Source organism: Tursiops truncatus, chromosome 4, assembly GCF_011762595.2.
Source record: "Tursiops truncatus isolate mTurTru1 chromosome 4, mTurTru1.mat.Y, whole genome shotgun sequence".
In the NCBI taxonomy this organism is placed as follows: domain Eukaryota; kingdom Metazoa; phylum Chordata; class Mammalia; order Artiodactyla; family Delphinidae; genus Tursiops; species Tursiops truncatus.
In genome coordinates, this window is record NC_047037.1 from 36,244,548 (window position 1) to 36,263,517 (window position 18,970).

The window sequence follows — 18,970 nt, forward strand, 5'->3', positions numbered from 1 at the left end:
GCTGACACCTTGACTTTAGGAATTCTGGCCTCCAGAACTTTTTAAGATAATACATTTGTGTTATCTTAAGCTACAAGTTGGGTAATTGTAACAACAGCAATAGGAAGCTAATACAAGTAGTAGATATAATAGAAATTATATTGAATCATCAGGAAGCTGTTCTAATATAAATTAGTAATTAAAAAGAACACTACAAATATGAAAAATTCCAACGCTTGTTGGAAATTTTTAAAGGTTATGTGAAATCCCAAGAGAGTAGACTGCCCGCCCGTGGCTTCCCAGGGGTGGTATACATGCATACCAAAGACAAACCTCACTTAAAATAAGGCCTCTTCTAAGAGGTATTTAAAGACTGAATAAAGACAAGCACTGTAGTTGGTCAGATAGCCCAGTCTTCATGAAAGACGGGAGAGAAAGCAAATTGCTTTTGAGAAATGGTTGGTGAAAAAGATGTAGGGATGAAAAATGTTAGCACTGAGATTGTCTAATAGTGGGTTTACTTTGAAGATTCAAGCCTCTTTGGAGTGATCTTTTGTTCCTACTAGGAAAGAGTACACATCTATTTAGAAAACATTTGTTGACTAGCTCCTAGAACCCAGGGAATTCCTCCTTGAAAGGGCACTGCTCCAGGATATAAAGTAGCTTCCTTTAACTTAGCAAGGTACAGAGTTTTCCTCAGCCCCTTGTTAAGGAATATCAGAAACCCTTGTCTTTTTACTGCCTCAAACTGAAAGACTAACTCCACTCTTAACCAGCTCCTATTTTTCTGTAATCAGAAAACAGAGGACCTCATTTGGAGCTTTGTTTTGAAGGAATGAACATCCGTTTAGCTTTGCTTTTCTCTGTTACACCTTCCTCTGAAGAGTCTTGTGGAGAGGGTCAAGGTAATCAGTTTGTTGTGGTAAAAATACATAAAGATGTCTTAAATCATAATGAATACAATGAATTCTTTATCTCTCATAACGGAAATCCAGAACAGGTTATTCCAACACTGATTAAATTCAAAAGTGCAACAGCTCCCAGGATTCTGTATGATTCTCTTGGTTCTCCCCTCATGATTACAAAATAACTGCTCTGGCTCCAAGTACTACAATACATCCCATTTGTGACATCCAAAAGTAGGAAGGGATGATCCTCATCTAGTGCCTTTTATTTTTTCTTTCAAGAGTTAGTAAATCTTACAAAAGCCTCCTAGTTGACTGCCATTTTTGTCTTTTGTCCTGGGTTGCATCTGGTGACCATGCTTAAACCAATCCCTGGCAAGGGGTACAGAATCACTATGAAAGATGTGAACTAACCAACAGTCACTCCCTAGGGCAGGGGACTAATCCATTAAGCAGGTGATGACCCATACCTGAACAAGATTGGGGTTTTGTTAGGAAAAAGGAAAATGGCCACTGGGGAGAAAACCCAACAATTATCTATCTCAAATATTGTTTTTCAAGGTTAAATGAAGGAATTGTATTAAAGAGCACCCCTTGGGGAAGTTTTTCAATCTATTTACAAAGACCCTGGGTACCCATTTCCTTAAAGATCAAATGGTTATGGAAGAAAAACATTACTTCAGAAAGCTTATAAACTGACTTAAAGCTGGATTTACCACTGTCCGGTCTGTGAAACTTCCAGATTCTAAGTGGAGCTATTTTTAATATGAAACTTTGGCCCTTATAATGGACTGACATCAAAAAGACCATGCAGCATGGAACGCAGAAACAAATCTTAGCCCCATTATCTCCATGTGGGGTAACTTTAGCAGGTTAGCATCACTTTTCCTTATAATAAATAACCTCATGGGCTGTATAAGGAATAAAAGAGAATTCATGTAAAATGTTTAGCACAATAATTAATAAATAATAAAGCTGACTTCTTGTTACTTGAGTCCAAGGACTCAAATGAGGTAAACTTGAAGATCTATATTTGGGAGTAGGGATAAATCCCTGTAAAGTTAAAGTATCCAGTTTCCTTGGTTTTAGACTCAAGATCTCCTACCTCCTAATCACAATTTTTAAAACTATAAACAACAAACATTAAAAAAAATACAGCTAAGTAGAATATAATGAAAACATACTTCAATTAAAGAAAAAATAGAATTGACCACACACACACACACACACACACAAGTTAACTGTCTACCCTATCTCTTAGCATCAATGCCAACCCCTCAGCTTTATGGAACTGCTACAGCAGGCTGGGGTTCTCACTCAGGATTTGGGAGGGGAGGTAGGATTGGCAATGGGCAGCATCAGAAATGGACACTCATCCCTCAGAATTTGCTGGGACACTATAGGCCTTGAGTTTGTGGCAGTGAGATAAGCCTACTTGGAGACAATAAAGTTAAATTATCTCATTATCAGCAAGCAAACTCAGTAGCTTTCTCCATTAATGCACACAAACATATCATGGGATTAAGGTATTACCAGGCAGTATCTGACTGAGAAACTCAGGAATACCCCATCCTGGGTGTGCCCCGTTCTGCCTTGGACTCATCACTTCACCTTCCCACAAGATCTCTGAGGAGGTATTTGCCCAAAGGAAGCAAGCAAAGAGACTCTTTATTATCATCTGGGGTCTTGACTCCAATCTCTTAATACAGTAAACTGGACTGAGGGTTGGAAGGTGGAAGGCTACTTTTTCTATTATTAGTTAGGACCGAATGCCCTCGGATCTAGCAGGATATATAGAAGCCCTGCTTCAACTACTCCCTACTTCCAATGCCTTAATTGGGGTTAAGCCTTTACTTCTATGATACAAAGAAAAACCAATTTAATTCACTTTCGTGTCAGCTCTAAGAGAAAAGTATTCATTATTTAGAGCAAGGGTTGACAAACTTTTTCCTATAAAGAGCTTGATAATAAATATTTTAGACTTGGTGTGTCACACAGAATCTCACAGCTACTGAACCCTGCCATCATAGCACAAAAGTAGCCCCGGATGACGTGTAAGTGAATGAGAATCGCTGTGTTCCAATAAAACCTTACTACTAGCCTGAGGTCATCTATGCTCTATACCACTTTTCATTCAATGTAAATAATTGAACCATAGTTTATTTGACTTGTTACTTGAGATGTTCAGGTACTGTATTAAATTTTTGCTTCTTGCTCCTACTGTAGCTGTGCTCCTAATTATAGGGAATGTACTATTATTACTTGTTAATATTTTATTTTCTTTCCCTCCCTATCCTATATTAGACTATGTTCAACTCAAAAAGAAAACGGAAAACCCTTAAGAAGTCTAAGCCCTTGCGGCTGACATTACTTGTGAAGGCATGTTTTTCACTTTGCGGTCAGTGATGGGTGATGAGGCCACTATGAGAAGGCTTCCATCATTACACTGATAGACACACCAGTTGAAAGGCAGTCCCATCCTTGCTGTTCTGGTTCAACAGAAACCTCCCATCAGAGGACAGAATAGATGAGAATCCAACTGGATAAAATAGTGGCAGATGGTCAGTCTCTTACTGGGGTTGCAAGTGGACAGAAACATTTTCTGACTTTGGAATTTTCTGTCATAGGGTGGCCAAGGGCCTAAAGAAGTCCCTAAAGGCAAGAGGTCACTTATAATAATCCCCATCCCCTTTGTTCAAGAGTTAGAGTTGTTTCGATGGTGGTGGGGTTCCCCAGAGCCAAGAAATAGTACAGGGCATTTCACTGGAGGCAGTGAGAGACAACAGGATGGAAAGGGTAGAAACTATATTACAGAGCTATGACCATATATTGGACAAGGCTCAGGATCAGCCCCAAGTCTGAAGAGGCCTCAATGTCAGATATGCAAGAGATCAGCACTGGGATATGGGTTTTATTCTAGTCTTCTGTCCGGAAATGGGAGAAGAGGGTATCTGATGAGTAAAAAAAAATGTTAGAAGCTGCAGACATACCTAGAGACAAAATAAGGAGCTCTAGAGGGCTTCCCTGGTGGCACAGTGGTTGAGCGTCCGCCTGCCGATGCAGGGGACACGGGTTCGTGCCCCGGTCTGGGAAGATCCCACATGCCGTGGAGCGGCTGTGCCCATGAGCCATGGCCGCTGAGCCTGTGCGTCCAGAGCCTGTGCTCCGCAACGGGAGAGGCCGCAGCGGTGAGAGGCCCGCGTACCAAAAAAAAAAAAAAAGACCTCTAGAGAGCTTTGGCGGGTATTCATAGAATTGCCACCGGACCTCAGAAAAGCCAGCGAGGTGGTAGTGATGGCTATGGGGGTAGTGATTATGATCATTGGAGTGATGATGTCGGTCCTTCATGTTTTTGTTTTGTTTTTTTTGGCCACGCAGTGCAGGTTGTGGGATTTTAGTTCCCTGACCAGGTACTGAACCTGGGCCCTTGGCAGTGAGAGCATGGAGTCCTAAACACTGGACCTCCAGGAAATCCCCCTTCATGTTGATGTTGCCTGTGATGATAGCAGTAGTGATGTGGTGGTGATGGAGATGATATGGTGATGGTGGTAGTGGAGTCATGCTCGTCGTCAAGGTGGTCATGTAGGTCATGACGGTGGTGATGGTGATGATAGCATTGTTGCTATCAGTAGCGGTGGTGGTTGAAACAGAAAAAAATAAAGACAACTAGTACTTGATCTAGAAAGAAAGTAGGGGTAATAAATTATATAGTGTCCAGCTCCACTATAAAGACTCACAAGGAAAGTACAAAAATTTTGACCTTGAGCCCTGCCTCAGAATTCAATCTGATAACTTTGGAGCCAGAAAAGAAAAACAGTAGATTCAAAAGCTTCTATTGATTGTTTAGTGAGAAATAGAGACCTATGGTGAATGGTTTTCTTCTTCTTCTTTTTTTTTTTTTTGGAATATATGTTAATGGATTCTTGATTTTGAAAGTGAAGCTTTTCACCACCTCCACTCTTGATGGCTTGATGGAGAGGGTCAGGGCTGCCTTATTGTATAACTCCAGGGAATGTTATTCACACCTCTGTGTGAATAGCACCCTGGAGGAGTTTAATGCTCAGACTGCAGCTATGCTTAAGGCCTTGGCATGATAGAGTAGCCTGTAGTTGTCTGAGAAACTGGGGCAGGGATTCAAGGAAGAGCTAAGAAGGCAGAAAGTTCTCGGAAGGGAAGGAGTAGTGCCAACAACAGGGAGACAGGCCAGGCCCAAAGCTGTACAGAATCGATAAGATATTCCCAGCAGTGGACAGCAGTCCATGAACTTAGGAAGGACATTGTGTGATACCGAAATTTTAAGTGGATTCCTGTTCAGAACTGTATTTACCCTGTGTTATCCACACACATAAGTCTTAAGGCTTATGATAGCCTTGAGTCTCAAGGAATGCTGGAAATGAGATTATGTCCACTCTTGGGAGTCATGTGGAGAAGGAATAGGATGGAAGACTACAGGAGATGGACAACTGAGCAAGGACAGAGATATCAAGCAACCACCAGGAAAATGTAACCACCAAAAGAATTTAAGAACCTTCTGCAGAAATTCAGGGGCATGTGCTGGCCTTCTCATAAAAAAGTGAGATGGGAGGAATCGAGTTACTTCATTGGAATATTAAAGAAAAGGGTGACCCTGGAAGGCTGGAAATGTTTATTGAATATTTATGATATTTACTGAACATTTATTATGTGCTACACTATGTATTAAATGCCAGGCCTTATCTCAATTTATGGTGAGAAAATAAGACCTATAATAAATTATTTAGATCAAGAGAATGTAGCCAGTGAGTGGCAGAGCCCTATTTAAACCTATCTGCTAAATTCCAAACTCACACTCAAAAACCACCGGTCTCCAAACATTGTGATGATACGTTCCCATCATTAAAAACTTTGGAGGCATGTACCACAATCTTTGTATATTTATTTACTCATAAATTATATTTAATGTACATATCTTCTTCTCCACTAATAAATTATATGCATTATAAAATAGACATGAAAATAGAAAAGAGATGAAGTAAATAATTTTTAAATGTTTTAAAAATAAGAAATGTTTTTATATTTATTAAATGTACACAAATATTTTTATTCTTACTAAAAAATAATAATAGCTGGAAAAAGCATATCACAAACATATCCAAATGGAAGATGTCCATCACCGACTAAGCTTACTAAATCATGATAGTCATTTTTCATTCTTAACTTCCTTAGTTTTGGAAGTCCTAGCCATGGCAGTCAGAGAAGAAATAAGAGGAATCCAAATTGGAAAAGAAGTAAAACTGTCACTGTTTGCAGATGACACGATACTATACATGGAAAATCCTAAAGATGCTACCAGAAAACTACTAGAACTCATCAGTGAATTTGGTTAAATTGTAGGATACTAAATTAATAAACAGAAATCTCTTGCATTTCTATACACTAAAGATTAGAGAGAGAAATTAAGGAAACAATCCCATTTACCATCGCATCAAAAACGAATAAAATACCTAGGGATAAACCTACCTAAGGAGGAAAAAGACCTGTACTCTGAAAACTATAAGATGCTGATGAAAGAAATTGAAGATGACACAAACAGATGGAACGATGTACCATGTTCTTGGATTGGAAGAATCAATATTATGAAAATAACTATACTACCAAGATAATCTACAGATTCAATGCAATCCAAATTACCAAAGGCATTTTTCAGAGAACAAAAAATTTTTAAATTTGTATGGAAACACAAAAGACCCCAAATAACCAAAGCAATCCTGAGAAGGAAAAACAGAGCTGGAGGAATCTGGCTCCCTGACTTCAGACTATACTACAAAGCTACAGTAATCAAGACAGTATGGTACTGGCACAAAACAGAAATATAGATCAATGGAACAGGATAGAAAGCTCAGAAATAAATGCAAGCACCTATGGTCAATTAATCTATGACAAAGGAGGCAAGAATATACATTGGAGAAAAGACAGTCTCTTCAATAAGTGGTGCTGGGAAAACTGGACAGCTATATGTAAAAGAATGAAATTAGAACACACCCTAACACCATACATAAAAATAAACTCAAAGTGGATTAAAGACCTAAATGTAAGGTAAGATACTATAAAACACTTAGAGGAAAACATAGGCAGAATACTCTATGACATAAATTGCAGCAAGATCTTTTTGGATCCACCTCCTAGAGCAGTGAAAATAAAAACAAGAATAAACAAATGGGACCTAATGAAACTTGAAAGCTTTTGCACAGCAAAGGAAACCATAAACAAAAAGACAACCCACAGAATGGGAGAAGATATTTGCAAATGAAGTGACCAACAAAGGATTAATCTCCAAAACATACAAACAACTCATGCAGCTCAATATTAAAAAAACAAACAAACAACCCAGTCAAAAAATGGGTATAAGATCTAAATAGACATTTCTCCAAAGAAGACATACAGATGGCCAAAAAACACATGAAAAGATACTCAACATCACTAATTATTAGAGAAATGCAAATCAAAACTACAGTGAGGTATCACTTCACACCAGTCAGAATGACCATCATCAAAAAGTTTACAAACAATAAATGCTGGAGAGGGTGTGGAGAAAAGGGAACCCTCCTACACTGTTGGTGGGAATGTAAATTGGTACAACAATTATGGAGAACAGTATGGAGGCTCCTTAAAAATCTAAAAACAGACCTACCATATCCCATTCCTGGGCATATATCCAGAGAAAACCATAATTTGAAAAGATATATGCACCCCAGTGTTCATTGTAGCACTATTTACAATAGCCGAGACATGGAAGCAACCTAAATGTCCATGGACAGAGGAACGGATAAAGAAGATGTGGTACATATATCCAATGGAATATTAACCATGAAAAAGAATGAAATAATGCCATTGTAGCAACATGGATGGACACAGAGATTATCATACTAAGTGAAGTAAGTCAGAGAAAGACAAATGCCATATATCACTTATATGTGGAATCTAAAAAAATGATATAAACTTATTTACAAAATAGAAACGGACTTACAGATATTGAAAAAATAATTATGGTTACCAAAGGGGAAAGGTGGGGGGAGGGATAAATTAGGAATTTGGGATTAACATATACACATTACAAGATATAAAATAGATAACCAACAAGGACCTACTGTATAGCACAGGGAACTCTATTCAATATTTTGTAATAACCTATATGGGAAAAGAATCTGAAAAAGAATGGATATAGGTATAACTGAATCACTTTGCTGTACACCTGAAACTAACACAACATTGTAAATCAACTATAATATAAAAATTAAATTTAAAAACTTTTAAAAACAAGAAATGTAGTGTTTTTATATTTATTAAATGTACACAAATATTTTTGTTCTTACTAAAAAATAATAGTAGCTGGAAAAATTATATCATGAATATATTCAAATTGAAGATGTCTATCACTGACTAAGCTTACTAAATCATGATACCCATTTTTTTTCATTCTTAACTTCCTAGACAAAGATTTCTGTTGAAATTCAGCTAGTAAATATTCATATTTCCAGGGCTTCCCTGGTGGCGCAGTGGTTGAGAGTCCGCCTGCCGATGCAGGGGACATGGGTTTGTGCCCTGGTCCGGGAAGATCCCACATGCCACGGAGCGGCTGGGCCCGTGAGCCATGGCCGCTGAGCCTGAGCATCCGGAGCCTGTGCTCCGCAACGGGAGAGGCCACAGCAGTGAGAGGCCCGCGTACCGCAAAAAAAAAAAAAAAAAAAAAAAAATTCATATTTCCAGATGTCAGTCATTCTTGCAAACTAATAGAGAAATGTTGCATTTTTATATTTTTAACCTATGGCTTCAAATTCCATCGAAACTCTTCATTTAGATGACTTTTAAATGGAAAATTTCACTTCTGAATGTTTCTAAGAATGCACGAGAATATTTTTATGTGATATACTGTTTTTAGAAATAGAATCACATAAAATGGAAACACATCAAAATATTCTTTTTCAAAATGTTCTCTCCAAAGTATGTCTTGTGAAATAGATAAGTATTTCTTATGTATCGTTTGAAAGTGAAAAGACAGTGTCACTTGAAAAGACAAAAATGTTTGTTTTGTGTTTTTTCAAAAATGTCTTCTAAGTCACTAGCGTCAGCTACTTGTCATCAGAAGAAAAAGTCAGACACTTTGAAACATTAGTGTTTTCATAAAAATACGAAGGTATAAGTCATCTTTAATGCAACCTTTCTTTTAAGCATTTTATCACGAGGTAACCAGTGAATCTAGGTAAGAGACAAAGATTTTCATGGCCACAATCCTCCCATACCTATCTTATAAAATTTTATAAAAATAAAACTATTTAGACAGGGTTTGGCAAATGTTTTCTGTAAAGGCCTTGATAGTAAATACATTAGGTTTTCCAGGCCATACAGTCTCTATTGCAACTACTCAACTCAGCTGTTGATGATACTAAATAGATAATATTAAACCAAGGAGCATGCTGTGTAAATAAAAATTATTTACAAAAACAGGTATCAGGTGGGATTTGGATGTGGTCATACTTTGCCGAAGCAAGACTTAGGGTGGAATAATCCTTAAATCTACTCAACGAAGTGCAGATAACCTGTCATATGTTACTCCAAAAGGGAAAAGAGTGCTAGTGCCTCTGTCTCCTCTGGGAACCTCTCACTTTTTCCCGAAGTTACTATGTCTACTGTATGTGATGTGTCCCCATCCAACATACAGGCCTGATGAGGGTTCCAGTGTCAAAGTTGGGGAAACAAGATTTTTCTTAAATACGTTTAGATAAAGAAATGAATGTAAATAGATGTTCCAAATTTTTGTCTTGCATCTCAGTTGATCATTGTTTACACCCCACTCTGGAGATCTTCACTCAAAACTATTGCACATCTGGCTATGCAAGCAGATCATTGGGATAAAAATGGGAGGTGAAGTGAAGGAGCGGGTTGTGGGAGCTTTACGGCCTCTAACACTAGCCAACTTTCAGATTGTTGGGCGTGGGGGGCGGCAATGTGATGGCAGCCTTCAAGGATGAAGGTCAAAGACTACAGAGGTGAACCAATGGAAGAAGAAACAGAACAGGGCTTGGGCTTTGGACAGACTTTCTAATCACCATCCATCCAAAGTCTGTTGTGCTCTTACCACACTCTGTTGTTATGATTTAATTAAAGGTATGCTCTACCAGTAGACTGGGAGCTAGCTCCATGAGGGTATCTTTATATCGTTAGTACCCTTTTTTTTCTTTTCTTAGAAACCAGGTGTCATGAACACTCAAATAATGTTTGCTGAGTGAATGAAGGCAGAGGTAAAGAAGTGCCACAAGATTTGGGACTCTTTCTTAAGGAATAAGGTTAATTTAAGATTAACTAAAATAAGACACATAAAAATATAAGGCAGTGTATGTCTCCAAAGTGTCCCTGTGCATCTCAGCACCACCCCAAGTGAGGGAGGGAGAAAATTACTATGACTCAGGAGAAAGGGATATTTCGCCATCACCAGGAGATGTGCTACATAAGGAGATGCAAGGTAAGCAACCAGTTTTTTTAATTGCGTTTTTTCCAGATAGCCAGAGTGGCAATGATTTAGTTGATTTGATCAACACAGACTGCAGAACTGGAAAGTAATGGTAAAACACAACCTACTTCATGCCAAATTATGTGGTTTGTTCAGACTCACTGAACTGGAAAAGGCCAAATCACTTTTCACTTGGCACGGCATAATCACCTACAATGATTAAGGGCAGAATCCCAGACCATGTCAAGATATCAGCCAGCTGATGACATGTAGTCCTCAAGTAGGCATGGCTTCCCCTGAAAACAAAGGCTAATCCTATCTTCTGTGTTTCGTATGTTTGAGCTGGTATCATTTCATATACCTCAAGTATTGTTAAACCTGAATATTATTTGTCAGTTAAGATTCTTTCAGTCACACTAATCTTCGTGAGCCTTATATATAGGTTTGTGCTAGCTCTCTGAAAATTCCTGCTGAATCAACATATTCACTTCTCTTTGGGATAGGGAAATGGACCACACAATTTGAAACGGAGTGAACAGAGGTGTGAGTAAAATGTAAAAGTAGGAAATTAATGTTACTTTTCAAGTAGCAAAGGACTCTCCTTGGAGAAAGAAAAGCTAAACTCTAGTCCCAGCTTTTCTGATAGCTTTATCCAAGTTACCCAGCCCTTCTAGGCCTCAGTTTCCTCATCTGTAAAATGAGTGGGTCAGATCTCTACTAAGACTTCTAACTCTATGATTCTAAGACAAATGAAGAATTAATACGTCTGTCTTTAATACTGAAGACCTTGACCTTAATGACATAATATGCTTCATCAAGAAAGTCATCTGATTCCAGGCTGACTGGAAGGTGGAAAGTACAAGTCAAAACTCAAGATTATTCACACTCCCGCATCTCCACAGGACTCTCAGACATATTTACTGCCTCTAAGGGCAGCCATTCTTTGTGACAGCCAATCTCAGTCTTGATTTCTAGAGTCGTGTGAATTATTCTTCCTCAGGTTTCTCTCCACCTCCACTAGCCAGTGCCCACACCACAACCTTTTCCCTCCCTCCTCCAAGAATACCAGAGGGTGTGTGTCTTCAAGGGCCACCAAAACCTGCCCTGAAACCTGATCACAAGGACAGGGGACCCTGATCTGGAGTCAACCCAGTCCTCACCAGTGACCCACGTTTTAATGGATAACTTGCCGGCTGGAAAGGCCTCCCGTGATATTGACTCTGGCCTTCTCCCCTGCGGCTCGCGCTGCTGTGCAAGCCCAACGGCCTGGGAGTCCAGAGTTTTTTCGGAAACACCTCTCATCTGTACCGGCTTCCCAGAGCAGGGAAACTGCCAAGAATGGATGGCATCCTCTTCTTGAATGGAGCATTCAAAGCTGCTGCCACGTGTTGAAGGTGAGCCATTTCTGTCTCGTGTGCCCCTCCTTGGTCAGGCTGTGCTCTGACTCAGCTTCACATGCAGCTGTTCCCTGGGGTGTTATCACGGTTTTCTCTAATGAGCCATTTCTCCTTCCTGCAGCCGCTCTGGGACTCAGACCTCAGGTCACTCTGCGAGTCCCCCAGCCTCTGCCTCAGCACGGATTCTCACAGCGACCTTGCAGCTGATGGAAATTCTGCCTGCAAGCAAGTTAATTCCTCATGTTTCTACTAGATACATATTTAATGCATTTTTAAAATAGAAACTGAATGTCATTTCCATGGCTCTTGCAGATTACCGATGGCAAATTCTTTTCAATCAACTTTTATATGCATAAATGATTGATTTAACATGGGGCAGATTTTATTACCATGAGGAATAGAGGTTATAAGTATTATTTGCTGTCCTCCGTGGCACAGCAATGTCGGAAACCACAGAGACTATGCTCCGAACACAGACATCTGAAAAACATGTGATTTCCATCGTATTTCTTAAAAATTTTACTGGTTGCTGAAGACCCTTATCGGGCCATAATTATAAATGGCCCAGAACATGAAATAGCTGTGAGAGCTAAGAAAGACCTTCCTGCTGGAACAAGTTCATTCTTAGAAACCAAGGCCTCTTACAACTTAGGAGAAAATTGTAATATCGTATGTGCATTAGACAGTATTTTTCAAGAAAAGTCTTTCCAATACTTTATCTGAACATTGGTCAGGTTAGTTGTTCAAATCTTCGAATGGATTAGAAATGAGTGCACTGTCTTCCAAAAAAAGGAGGTCCATCCTAAGAGAAAATGCCTTTCCTGAAACATTTCCTAAATTCCCTCTTACAGAAGCCATATTTACGCCTGACTAAGAAATGCCCACATATTGAACCAGCCAAGAAGACGATTACACACTGATTTTAGGAGCTTTTCCACTTTTTTCTTTTTTTTAAATAAATTTATTTTTGGCTGCGTTGGGTCTTTCTTGCTGCATTCAGGCTTTCTCTAGCTGCAGCGAGTGGGGTCTACTCTTCGTTGTGGTGCGCAGGCTTCTCACTGCGGTGGTTTCTCTTGTTGTGGAGCACAGGCTCTAGGGCCGTGGGCTTCAGTAGTTGTGGCACGTGGGCTCAGTAGTTGTGGCTTGCGGGCTCTAGAGCACAGACTCAGTAGCTGTGGCGCAGGGGCTTAGTTGCTCGGCGGCATATGGGATCTTCCCAGACCAGGGCTCAAACCCGGGTCCCCTGCATTGGCAGGTGGATCCTTAACCGCTGCACCACCAGGGAAGTCCCGGAGCTTTTCCACTTTTAACATTTGAAATTAATTCCAGCCAGAACTGTGATGTATAAGTACACATGAAAAGAACTTTGTATGAAGATTATATATAATTATACTGCAATGCTCTATTTTTCAACATGTTTATCAAATAGCTAAGACATGCACAAGTAAAAAATGCAAAAGTTACAAGAGAATATATAGTTTCCCTAATTCTCCCTTAATCCCTGTTGAGGCAAAAACTTAGTTTCTTGTATACCCTTCCAAAGATAATGTGTATATATATATATTTTTTCAAAGATGATAGCATATTGAACATAATTCTTGTGTGTTTTTGCCTCGCTTAAATTTATCTTGGAGCTCAACCTCATTCTTTTTAATGACAAGAAATTCCTCTCATGTGAATGTTCCATAATTTACTTAGCCAGTCTCCTAATGATGAACTTCTGGGTTGTTGACAGTCTTGCTATTATAAGCTATGCTGTGGTAAATATCCATATATATAGATAGATAGATACCCATATATCTTCCTGCATATATGCCATTGTTTCCATAGATTAAACTCCTACAAGTGGGATTATTGGGTCTAAGGATAATTTTTTTTTGGCCATGCAGTGCAGCTTGTGGGATCTTAGTTGCCCCACCAGGGATCGAACCCAGGCCCCGAGAGTGAAAGCACCAAGTCCTAACCACTGGACCGCCAGGGAATTCCCAATAATGTATTTTTAATTTTAGTAGATATTGCAATTTTGACCTCCTTAGAGACTGAATCGATTTACAAGCATTCCTTACATACCTCCCCCAACTCAAAAAAAAAAAAGTATGAAAGAGCAATGCTCTCCTAGTAAGTCTCTTTGCTCTATTTGAGTTTGTGTTTGTGGAATTGCTTTAAATATAGAGAATATCAGATATAACACAACTGACATAATATTATCACTCAGGTCTCAACTCTAATGTTGTTATTCCCTCCACAAAGCTTCCCTGACCACCCAAAACACACATCCCCAAGCACACTCTAGCTCACTCTCCTTTGTGTATTACCGTCACTTATCGCTATCAGAAAATTACTTTGCTTCTTTGTTTATTCTCTCCCCCTACCCTGCCACCTCTCACTAGAGGGTGAACCTTGGGAGAACAGGAAGCATGACGACCCAGTACTTTGAACAGAACCTGGCATGGAATTGACACTCAACATGTGTGTGTTGAGTGAAACCCTGGCTTCAAAGGTACCTTTGTTACCCGTGGATGTGAGTTTGCTCTGGAATAACTTTCCAGAGCCCTCCAAGAAAGGGGATGGGAGTTGCTCAGAGGAGTTTCTAACACATTCTGGGAATATTTTACAGGCCTCAGAGAGAAAACAGGCTCCCACAATTTTGAGGAAAACAAATGGGGCTGGTAGAAACCATCCAGTTCTTTGATTTGGGCCCGAACAAAAATCACATTATCCTTAGTTCTGAGCAAACTATGGGTCAAAGTGGAATAGAAATTAATATTTGTAAAGTGGTTTGAAAAGCGTCAGGCACCATTGCTACGGCTATTAAGAGAATAGAGAGATATTCTTAATGAAAAATAAAGAAGTGGTTTTTGACTTTCGGTTCATAAAGTGCCCCCTTTTGAGGAAGTTCTGTCAGGTGGTATCTGCTGGAGAGGTGATTCACTGAATACAGGTGGTAATAAATGAGTGTTTGTTAAAAGGGTGTTTCTAAATCCTCTGTGGGTTATTAGCTGGGTCCCGGGTATGGCTGGCAGGCTCAGCTAGACCTAATTAATTAGATTCAGCTGTGTGGGAAACGTTAGTAATGACTGTTGGTATGACTATTTCTCACTGCCCATTAACTGGCTTGGCACCAGGAAGACATGAAAATGCCATCTGAGCTTTCTAGACGTTATATATTCCGGGAGATACAGGATGTTATATATTCTGGGAGATACAGGAGATACCATGTGAATTTTCCCATTGGAAAAGATTTTTCAGTCTTAATACAGGAAGTAGATTCATCTTCATTGTCCAAGAAAGTACATTTCTCAGAATTCTTAGAGAAGCTTGCTACTCAGTTCCTTATATAGAACTTGCATGTAGGCCTTCATGAGCCAGTGCCATGTCAAGGGGAGGCTTCTGGGGTTTAGACCCCTTTAATCCTCATTGGAGTCACCTTTGCCAATTCTTTAAATGGACAGTGAGTGTTTTCTCAACCTTAAAGTGTTATGAAAGTGCAGCTTCCTAGACAAGTCTCCCAGCTACATGGCTGGCCCCGAGCACCCCCGTAGAGCGGTCCTGAAGGCACCCTTGGGCCTGGTCCTCTAGATCTGAAGGCCCTGGAGAAAGCAGCCCTTGCAGGGCCATCTGTCCAAAGACAGCCTCGATTGTTAGCTCACTACTTCCTCCCCGCCAGACATACCACCTCCAGGGAATTCAGTCTGGGTGGCCTTTCATAGAGTTCCCTGTTCTGATCTCAGCAAACCCAGGGCCTAAGTGAACTTCTGACTCTGGGGAAGAATGTTGTGGGACTGGGTTGTCCTGTGTGGAACAGAACAGGCTCAGGAGAACTTTTCTGAGTCTGCCAAGGGGTTTCTTCTCAGGCCCAGGCTCTACAAGTGGAAACTTCCAAATATTAACTCTTAGTAAAAGGGCCTGATAGTCACACAAGACCCTCCCTCTGAGAGCTGCACAAAACCCTGAGCCCCCCTAGACTGGGCCATTTGAGCAGGTGCCATCTCCAAACCTGGGAGGAAAGTACAAAGCCAAGTTGGGAGTGACTAGAGGCGTTCAAGATTTATTTGAAACACATGATTTCTAAGATGTAAGGACCAAAGTTGATCTGAAGGATTCAAGATACTCCTTTTCATACCACATTTTCCAGGCCTTTCGTAAAATACCCTCCAAAGAAAAGTGAAGGATATATTTGTGTTTAAGAAATACACAAGATTTTGAAAAAAGGTTAATGCTAGAATCCTGCCCTATTTAAGATTCTCCCATATATTTCCCTTACAAGTTATCAAACATCCGTCTGCCTGCCTTAGATTTTCTGTCCAGGAAATAAGAATTTTCCCACAAGTAACCTAAGCTGCCTAAGGGGAAAAGGTGGAGAGACACACATACTTCCTGGCATGTGGAATGAGGAGTGATGTTATGATTCTCACTCATATGATCCACTGGGATTGTTGCTGAAACAAAATGCCCTCTAATTAAGAGTGCTGCCCCTTAGAAAGGCTCGTCTTGCCAAGCCCTGCTTACAGTACTAACAACGTCTGCCCTTGGAACGAGTACCTAGTAAGAACCTGTGTCTCCACTCGGTTTTGCAGAGATGAGGCACAACGTAAGGACATGGCTTTCTTTCTTCCTTTTTTTTTAAAGTCCTGTACAGAACTGTTCTGTCAAGGACCTGTGGCCGGGTGACCAGTGTGGCTATGAATAGCCTAACCCTGAGTCAGGTTTGTATGAGGAAAGCCTTTGTATGAGAAAAGCCTATGTGGGATATTATCATGGTCAGCTGGGGCTACCATAGCAGAATACCATTGCTCGGCGCCGTAAACAGCAGAAACTTATTTTCTCACCGTTCTGGAGGCTGGAAGTCTGCGATTAGGGTGCCAGCTTGGCCAGCCTCTGGTGAGGACTCTCTTCCTGGTTCGCGAATGGCCATCTTCTTCCTGTGTCAGAGACAAAGAAGAACGAGAGAATATGAGGGACCCACCCAAAAGCCACACTACAAATACCATCACCCGGGGCGGGGGGGCGGTACAGGGCTCACAAAGGCACCAGCCAGGCAGGGCCCAGCTATCCGCACTGAAGGCTAACAAAACACAGTCCAGATTCCTTCCTCCTTCGTCTGGTATTTATTGAGCCCCTACCGTGAGCCAGGCACAGGTCTAGGCAATGGGGATACGGCGACCAAGAAAGTATTGACATTCCCTGCCCTCGTGAGGCTTCCAATTTATATATTCCACCAAAAGCCTGGCCCTCAATAATTCTGATACAGAGCTAGAGGCTTTGACAAGCTAAGGTCTGAGCACTCAACCAGTGCTGCATTTTAAAGATGTGCATTGTTTCACGTTTCTTACCTTTGTCAGGTTTTGAGACACCCCAGGTGTCACATTCCGTTCAGAGGTGGAACCACCCAGGGTGGGAGCAGAAGCCCATGAGCCTCACCCCATGAGTAGTGCTTGGCCCTGTGGCTAACATACCTGCCACCTGGCTGTTGGGCTGCACACTGCAGACCTGCAAGCCTTGTAGTCGTCCAGTCCAGAGACTGAAGGAAAAGCAGAGACATCAACGGCTTATCAGACGGGGGACTCTTACGCAAATGTGCGGCAGGCGGAGAGCAGAACATCACAACCATCCTCGCTACCCATGGGAGGAGACTACTATTTATAGAGGGGAATTAATGTCAGGTGGACTCAGTTACCAGGGACTAATTAAGCCCTATGATTAAGAGAACTGGGTAGTCCTGTGAGAGAAGCAGGACCTGGTTGAGCAGGGGCTATACAGAAGGCAAAAGAGTAGCCATCTTGAATGGCCTGATCATATATTGGCCCTGGACCAGACGGTTCCAACATGCACCCGTTTCTTCACTGACAAAGAGGAGATGATGCTATTTACCTGTGTCCTAGGGATGTGTGTAAATTTTATCCACCAGTCAGAGATTGGAAAGCCCACTTAGGTGGAAAGACAAGTAAATGAGCTTTACAACTTGCCTTCACACAGCTAACTTGCTGCCTGCCTTTTAGGAGATCCGCGTTTAAACACAGGACCGTGTAATTAACCTGATGTCAGGAGAGACACATTTGGGCAGAGGCTTTGGGAGAGAAGGAGCCCTTTCTTCTGGCTCCTCATTCAGATCCCTTCAAGGAAGGAATGACCTACCAAACGTGGGCAAACGGTTCCCAGAACTGCTGAGTTTCATTCACACAGAAAAAAATCACAAAAAGTTACCCCTGGCAGGCATTTATTTTCCAAGAAGCCATGGGCAGCCAGTGGCTGTGGGCACTTGTCCAGATACTTCAGGTGGAAGCTGCCATTACCTGATATGGTGATGTCTGCTGTGCTAAGTAGGGCGTGGAACATGAACTGCATTTGGTCCTGTGACTGCTGACAGAGATGGGGGAGGGGTGGGAGTTAATGGTTAAATTTCTATCTCCCATGTTGTCCAATGTTCTTCTTCACTTGGGGAAATCACTAATATTGTGATGAGACGATTTATAATGAATTTTAAAGGCATAAATGCCTTTAAAACACAAGGTGTGAGAGAAAGCCATGTTGTCACTATAGTAATAAAAAATGCAAAGGTAGGGCTTCCCTGGTGGCGCAGTGGTTGAGAGTCCGCCTGCCGATGCAGGGGACACGGGTTCGTGCCCCGGTCCGGGAAGATCCCACATGCCTCGGAGTGGCTGGGCCCGTGAGCCATGGCCGCTGGGCATAATCAGAATGGTTATCAAAACAGAACACAAATAACAAATGTTGGTGAGGATGTGGAGAAAAGGGAACCCTTGTACAGTATTGATGATGGGAATGTAGATTGGTGCAGCCACTTTGGAAAACAGTATGGAGGTTTCTCAAAAAACAAAAAATAGAACCACCATATGACCCAAAAATTCCACTCTGGGGTATATATATCCGAAGAAAATGAAAACACTAATTCAAAAAGATACATGAACCCCAATGTTCATAGCAGCATTATTTACAATTGCCAAGATATGGAAGCAATGTAAGTGTCCATCAACAGATGAATGGATAAAGAAGATGTGGCACATATATACAATGGAATACTACTCAGCCATAAAAAATAATAATAATAATGCATTTGCAGCAACATGGATGGACTTGGAGGGTATTATACTAAGTGAAATAAGTTAAAGACAAGTACTGTATGATATCACTTATATGTAGAATCTAAAAAATAAAACTAACTAGTGAATATAACAAAAAAGAAA

The 18,970-nt window shown here is 40.8% G+C and overlaps 1 long non-coding RNA gene across 1 annotated transcript; it reads right to left on the minus strand.

The window, feature by feature from the left end:
- Positions 1 to 16,606: 16,606 nt before the first annotated feature.
- Positions 16,607 to 18,118, minus strand: LOC141278461 (uncharacterized). The gene is made up of 3 exons (XR_012331216.1): positions 18,062 to 18,118; positions 17,225 to 17,289; positions 16,607 to 16,690 (listed from the first exon to the last, which is right to left on the minus strand). It is a non-coding gene; the product is annotated as an uncharacterized lncRNA (long non-coding RNA).
- Positions 18,119 to 18,970: the final 852 nt, after the last annotated feature.